Below are 6179 nucleotides of genomic sequence, written 5' to 3'. Positions count from 1 at the left end.
AGCAGCGGAAACGCGGCGAGGAGAAGGCGGGACCTTTGCGTCACTTCCGGGAGACGCTGACGAACTGTACCGTGCGACTACAACTCCCAGTGGCCCTCGCGCCTCGCAGGGGGCAGGGTCGGGCCTGCGGTAAACTTGGCTGGGAGGAGGCGGTCTCGAGATTCCTGGATTCCACCGCGCTTTGCCCTCGGGTGTTATTGCTCACAGCCAGCCAACCAACCACACACCTCACCTGTGGAATCAGAATTTCAGGGCCAGGAGTTTACTTTCTTAAAGCGCCCACGCGATGCTGATGAGCTGCAAGGTTTTGGAGCCAGGCTTAGAGCAAACTTCGGATCGGACTTTGTATTCGAATACCAGCTCCATCACTTACTAGTGTGTGAACCTAGTCAGATTTCCTAACCTCTCTGTGATTCAGTCTCCCCAGGTTAGGACCATAATAGGACCTACTTCATAGGGTGTTATGAGAACTAAGTGGCTTAGTATATGTGAAGCATTTAGGACAATGCCTTGCACAACATAAGCATATAATAAATATTAGCTAGTATTCATTCACTATTCCACAAATGCTTATGTGACTGTTTTACATTTTTTAAGGTGGTTGCATTCATTCAGCACTTGCTGCATGTCTCGTACTGTTTAGCACTGGGGGTACAATGCTCCCCTAAAAGAAAACTGGGACTTAGCAGATCATGGGAAAGAAGGAGGCCGCTTTAGGTAGAGGAAACAGCCTGAACAAAATCCTAGAGACAGGAAAGTTCAGGGCAAGTTCAACAGCTGTTATATTGGGGTTAGAATGTGGCAGGGCCTTTCCACACATCCTGGCCTGTCACCCCTCTTTCTCCACTTTCCTCCCTTTTCCTCTCTGTTTCTCTTTCTCTCCTTTTCTCTCTTCCTCCCTCTCTCCCCACAGATCCACCTGATGGTGAAGTCAACCTCTTCACTTCCCAAAACAGAAAGGGAATGCACTGAAATGGCCAAGGAAGCTTGCGTAAAGGGTAAGGGAGGTTGAGTGATTTGAAGATCATTGTCACTGAAGATGAAGAAATGCAAATTCAGACTAAAGTAAAGCTACTGATTTTAGAGTGGTTTCTAGTTACTCCCAAGACCCTGATCATTTGCAAAGGAAAAATCATATCCAAACTGTTTATTTTTTACTAATCCTTTACTAAGTCATTATGAAATCTTTCGATTTAACAGGGAGGGGGCTTTTTTAGTAAAATTTTTATTGAACTGTAACATAGATTCAGGTAAGTGACAGATCATAAGTGCACAGCTTGATGAGTTTCCACGAAGTGAGCACATCAAGTATGCCCATATCAAGAAACACAACATGACCAGAACCCCACCCAAACTCCCCTCTTGTATCCCCCTCCTGTCACTACCCAGCAGGCGTCTTAAATTTTTTTATCGTGAAATATTTCAAACATAGAGACAAGAATAAACACTATTTTAATGAACACCTATGTACCAACAATCCGCGAAGCATTGTCAAAACTTCATGTGATACCACATACCACTTTCTGCTGTGGTTCTTTTTTTTTTTTCGGTACGCGGGCCTTTCACTGTTGTGGCCTCTCCCATTGCAGAGCACAGGCTCCGGACACGCAGGCTCAGCGGCCATGGCTCACGGGCCCAGCTGCTCCACGGCATGTGGGATCTTCCCGGACCGGGGCACGAACCTGCGTCCCCTGCATCGGCAGGCGGATTCTCAACCACTGGGCCACCAGGGAAGCCCTCAATTTTTTTTTTAAAGAAAAAACTTAAATACATTTGGGACATCCTAGTTAAATGAACAAGGTTCACTGGACATCCACAAATAGCTTTAAAGCACCTACCATGTTCCAGGCCCTTTCATGTGATCATCTCTCTTTATATGAAAATAATACTTGTACATGATTAAAAATACAAATGATACAAAAAAATATACAGGGGGAAAAAAATCTCCTTTCCACCCCAGTCTCCAGTTCCTTAGCTTCTCTCCCTAGGGGCAAATATAATGATCAGTTTATAGCATAATTTTCCAGATGTCTCTCTCTGTATTTAGATATGGATACATAAAAGGATATAGATATATGGGTGTATGTATACGTGTAAGAATTGTATAAAGATCTATCTATCTCTTGGATGTCTACGTGTGATATTGGATATCATTCTCTGTCTATATATCCTTATCTATATAATCCTTATACATGAACATACATACATATATCTATATCCTTTTATGTACCTATATTTATGTATACAGAAAGACAGGTCGACAGATCTATTGATAACTATTTATCTGTCTATCTATAACCATCTTTCTGTCTACCTAGAGAGAGAGATGGGATGGCATGATTTCTTACACAAATCATGTCATATTTTATGTGCTCTTCTACGTCTTACTTCATTATTCATATATCTTGCAGCTCATTTTTTAATGCTTATGGATCTCTCATTCTTTATTTTAATATATTTATTTATTTATTTTTATTTTTGGCTGCATTGGGTCTTCGTTGCGGTGCGCAGGCTTCTCATTGGGTGGCTTCTCTTGTTGCTTAGCACGGGCTCTAGGCACGTGGGCTTCAGTAGTTGTGGCACTCAGGCTCAGTAGTTGTGGCTCATGGGCTCTAGAGCACAGGCTCAGTAGTTGTGGCTCACAGTCTTAGTTGCTCCGTGGCATGTGGAATCTTCCTGGACCAGGGCTCAAACCCGTGTCCCCTGCATTGGCAGGCGGATTCTTAACCACTGCGCCACCAGGGAAGCCCTCTCATTCTTTTTTTAAATTTTATTTTTAATTGAAGTATAGTTGATTTACAATGTTTCAGGTATACAGCAAAGTGATTTAGTTATACATGTATATCTAAATAGGTATTCTTTTTCAGATTCCTTTCCACTATAGGTTATTACAAGACATTGAATATAGTCCCCTGTGGTATACACTAGGTCCTTGTTGATTATCTATTTTATACACAGTAGTGTGTATCTATTAATTCCAAATTCCAAAGTTATCCCTCTTCCCTGCTCATTCTTTTTAATGGCAGACTATCATATCATTATATATCATGAAATATAAAATGTGTTCCTATTGATGAATACCTCTTTTAAATCTTCACAACAACCCTGTAAGGCGGGTATTATTGTCCCAACCCTTTTTTTTTTTTTGCCATATGTCACGGCTTGTGGGATCTTAGTTCCCTGACCAGGTATGGAACCCAGGCCCCCTGCAGTGGAAGCACGGAGCCTTAACCACTGGACTGCCAGGGAATTCCTTGGCCCTCCTAAGAGGCCAAGTGACTTGCCCAGGATCACACTGCTAGCCTGTATTTTAACCCAAATATTATTTCACAGCCATCTGAATTATTGGGAGATTTGCTGCTTTAGAACTAGACGCTAACAATGTTTGAGTTGCCACAACTTGGTCTTATGAAGAAGATGGATGGGAGTGAGGATAGCAAAGTAAAAAAACCCCGAGGATGTCTTCCTTTGTGAGTATAACTAGGTTCTGTAACTGGAGCCAAGCAGAACGTGGGTGTTTTTAATGGATGCATTTTGTTAATGCCTAGATTTTAATGAGGTCCTTAATGATTCCAGAGCAAGAAGCACACCCTGGAGGAAGTTTTGATCAGTCTGGCATCTCCGGTTCATTGTGGGTGTCACATGACCCTAAGCAAATTGCTTCTCTCCAGTGCCTGTGATAATGTAACCAGCAAGCAGAAAGGTGATAATCATTACTGGCAATTGAATAGCAATTCCAAATGCATAAAGGCATGTCAAACTCATAACAAACTTGTAGGTAGGCAGGAAAAGCAGCTATTACTAACCTCATTTTACAAATGAGAAAACTAAAACTCTGAAAGAGCAGGAAATGGTTAAGCTAGTGACAGTGAGGTCCTCTGATTTAGGAGCCACAGAAAGACTCTTCTGAATGTATAATTTTATTTTCTAATACTGACCACAGTGGAATAAATCATAATTTGGAAAGGGAGTGGACTGAGAGGAGGCAGAGAACAGAGCACGGGGAAGGGAAGGAGGTGGTGTTGACTCCTCGTTGGGACTAAATCCTGGGTATCATGCTCTCTTACTCAACTCCAGCCACTGAGGCTTCAGCTCGGGCAGACCCAATGCCCCACTTTTTTTTTTTTTTTTTTTTTTTTTTTTTTTGCGGTACACGGGCCTCTCACTGTTGTGGCCTCTCCCGTTGTGGAGCACAGGCTCCAGACGCTCAGGCTCAGTGGCAACGGCTCACGGGCCTAGCCACTCTGCGGCATGTGGGATCTTCCCAGACCGGGGCACGAACCCGTGCCCCCTGCATCGGCAGGCAGACTCTCAACCACTGCGCCACCAGGGAAGCCCTGCCCCACTTTTAAAACAAATATCTTGAAACATTTTATGAAATTAATAGATAATATAAACTTTCTGACACACACTATTTTATTTTACTTTGTGTGTGTTTTATTTTCCCAAATAGCCACCAAGCTCCTTGAAGACAAGGATAGTATCTTGTATGTCTTAGTAGCCCCTTCAGTGCATTTCCCATGGTATGTGTTCAATAATGTGTTCTTTTCATTATTATTATTGAGTGCACCAACTGTTTTGACTTCTACCGTAATCTATTAGTTTTGCCTTTTCTTGAGTTTCATGTAAAAAGTAGAATTATAAGGTATGTCCTCTTTAGTGTTTGGCTACTTTCAGAAGCCTATGAGATTCATCCATGTTGTTACATGAACTGAGAGTTCCTTCTTTTTTGATTGCTGGATAGTCTTCAATTGCATGACTATGTCACAATGTATTAATTCTCCTGTTGATCTGGGCTCTTTCCAGGCTTGGGCTATTGTGAATAAAGCTTTTATCAACATCTTGATACAAGTCTTTTTGTGGACATAAATACTTATCCTCTTGGGTGGGATAGCTGAGTCATTGAGTAAGTGTATATTGAGCTTCAGGAAATACTGCTGTGCTCTAAGTATATTTATAAAGGAAAAATAGGAAAAATTTTTTTATTGAAAATATGCATTTAAATATGTAAATGTTGAGACATGATTTCCGTAGAAGATATAAAGAAATAGAGATTTGCACCTATTTGCAATGACATAGTTTGGATTTATGAAATGATGATTATCATATGAACAAACGTTGAATTTTTTCTTCATATTGGATATTTTGAAATAAGTATGTGTATATATACTTAGCATTTTTATGTGTACTTAGAATCACAGTGAATGAGACACTGGGTGTTGCCTTTAGTGAGGGGATTTTCCAAATACAGCAAAAAGCTCTTGGTAAATGTTCAAACAAAATGAAGTACAGTCTTCCTTCAATGAACATGATAGTTGAAATCCTGGAAAATTCACATATATTAAAACCAAGCAAGATATACTTTGGGTTCACATGTAAAATGGAATTAGATGCCTGGGTTGCGGGGAGACAGTGAAAAGCCACTCAGGCATAGGAAAATTACTCTTCACACAGGACCGTGTTGTGCATGGCAGGATGGCTAGGCCCTCACCCTCTAAAGGGCTCTGCTCCATTTACAGTGAGATTCAAAATCCCACAAACTTCCAGAATGACGATAGAGGGCAATACCACCCCATTGAGCACCACTGTTCAAGACCTGTTCTGTAAAAACAACCATCTGTGGCTTATTATATTTAACCTAATTAATTAATATTAAATGAAATTAAAAGTTCAGTTTCTCAGTCATACTAACCACATTTCAACTGCTTAAAAACCACATGTAGCAAAAAGTACCCACAGAGAAAAGCCCAGATCCAGATCGTTTCACTAGTTAATTCCTCAAATATTTAAAGAATTAACACCAGTTCTTCACAAACTCATCCCAAAAAATAGTAGAGGGAACACTTCCCAACTCATTCTCTGAGGCCTGCATTGCCTGGATATCAAAACCAGACAAAAATGACACGAGAAAAGAAAATTTCAGACCAATTTCTCTTACGAATAGAGGCATAAAAATCCTCAGCAAGGGCTTCCTTGGTGGCGCAGTGGTTGAGAATCTGCCTACTAATGCAGAGGACACGGGTTTGAGCCCTGGTCTGGGAGGATCCCACATGCCGCAGAGCAACTAGGCCCGTGAGCCACAACTACTGAGCCTGAGCGTCTGGAGCCTGTGCTCTGCAACAAGAGAGGCCGCGATAGTGAGAGGCCTGCGCACCGCGATGAAGAGTGGCCCCCGCTTG

Source organism: Neophocaena asiaeorientalis, unplaced genomic scaffold (genome assembly GCF_003031525.2).
Source record: "Neophocaena asiaeorientalis asiaeorientalis breed wild unplaced genomic scaffold, Neophocaena_asiaeorientalis_V1.1 scaffold91, whole genome shotgun sequence".
NCBI lineage: Eukaryota > Metazoa > Chordata > Mammalia > Artiodactyla > Phocoenidae > Neophocaena > Neophocaena asiaeorientalis.
The sequence above is the reverse complement of the archived record's forward strand: the minus strand, read 5'-3'. Positions refer to the sequence as shown.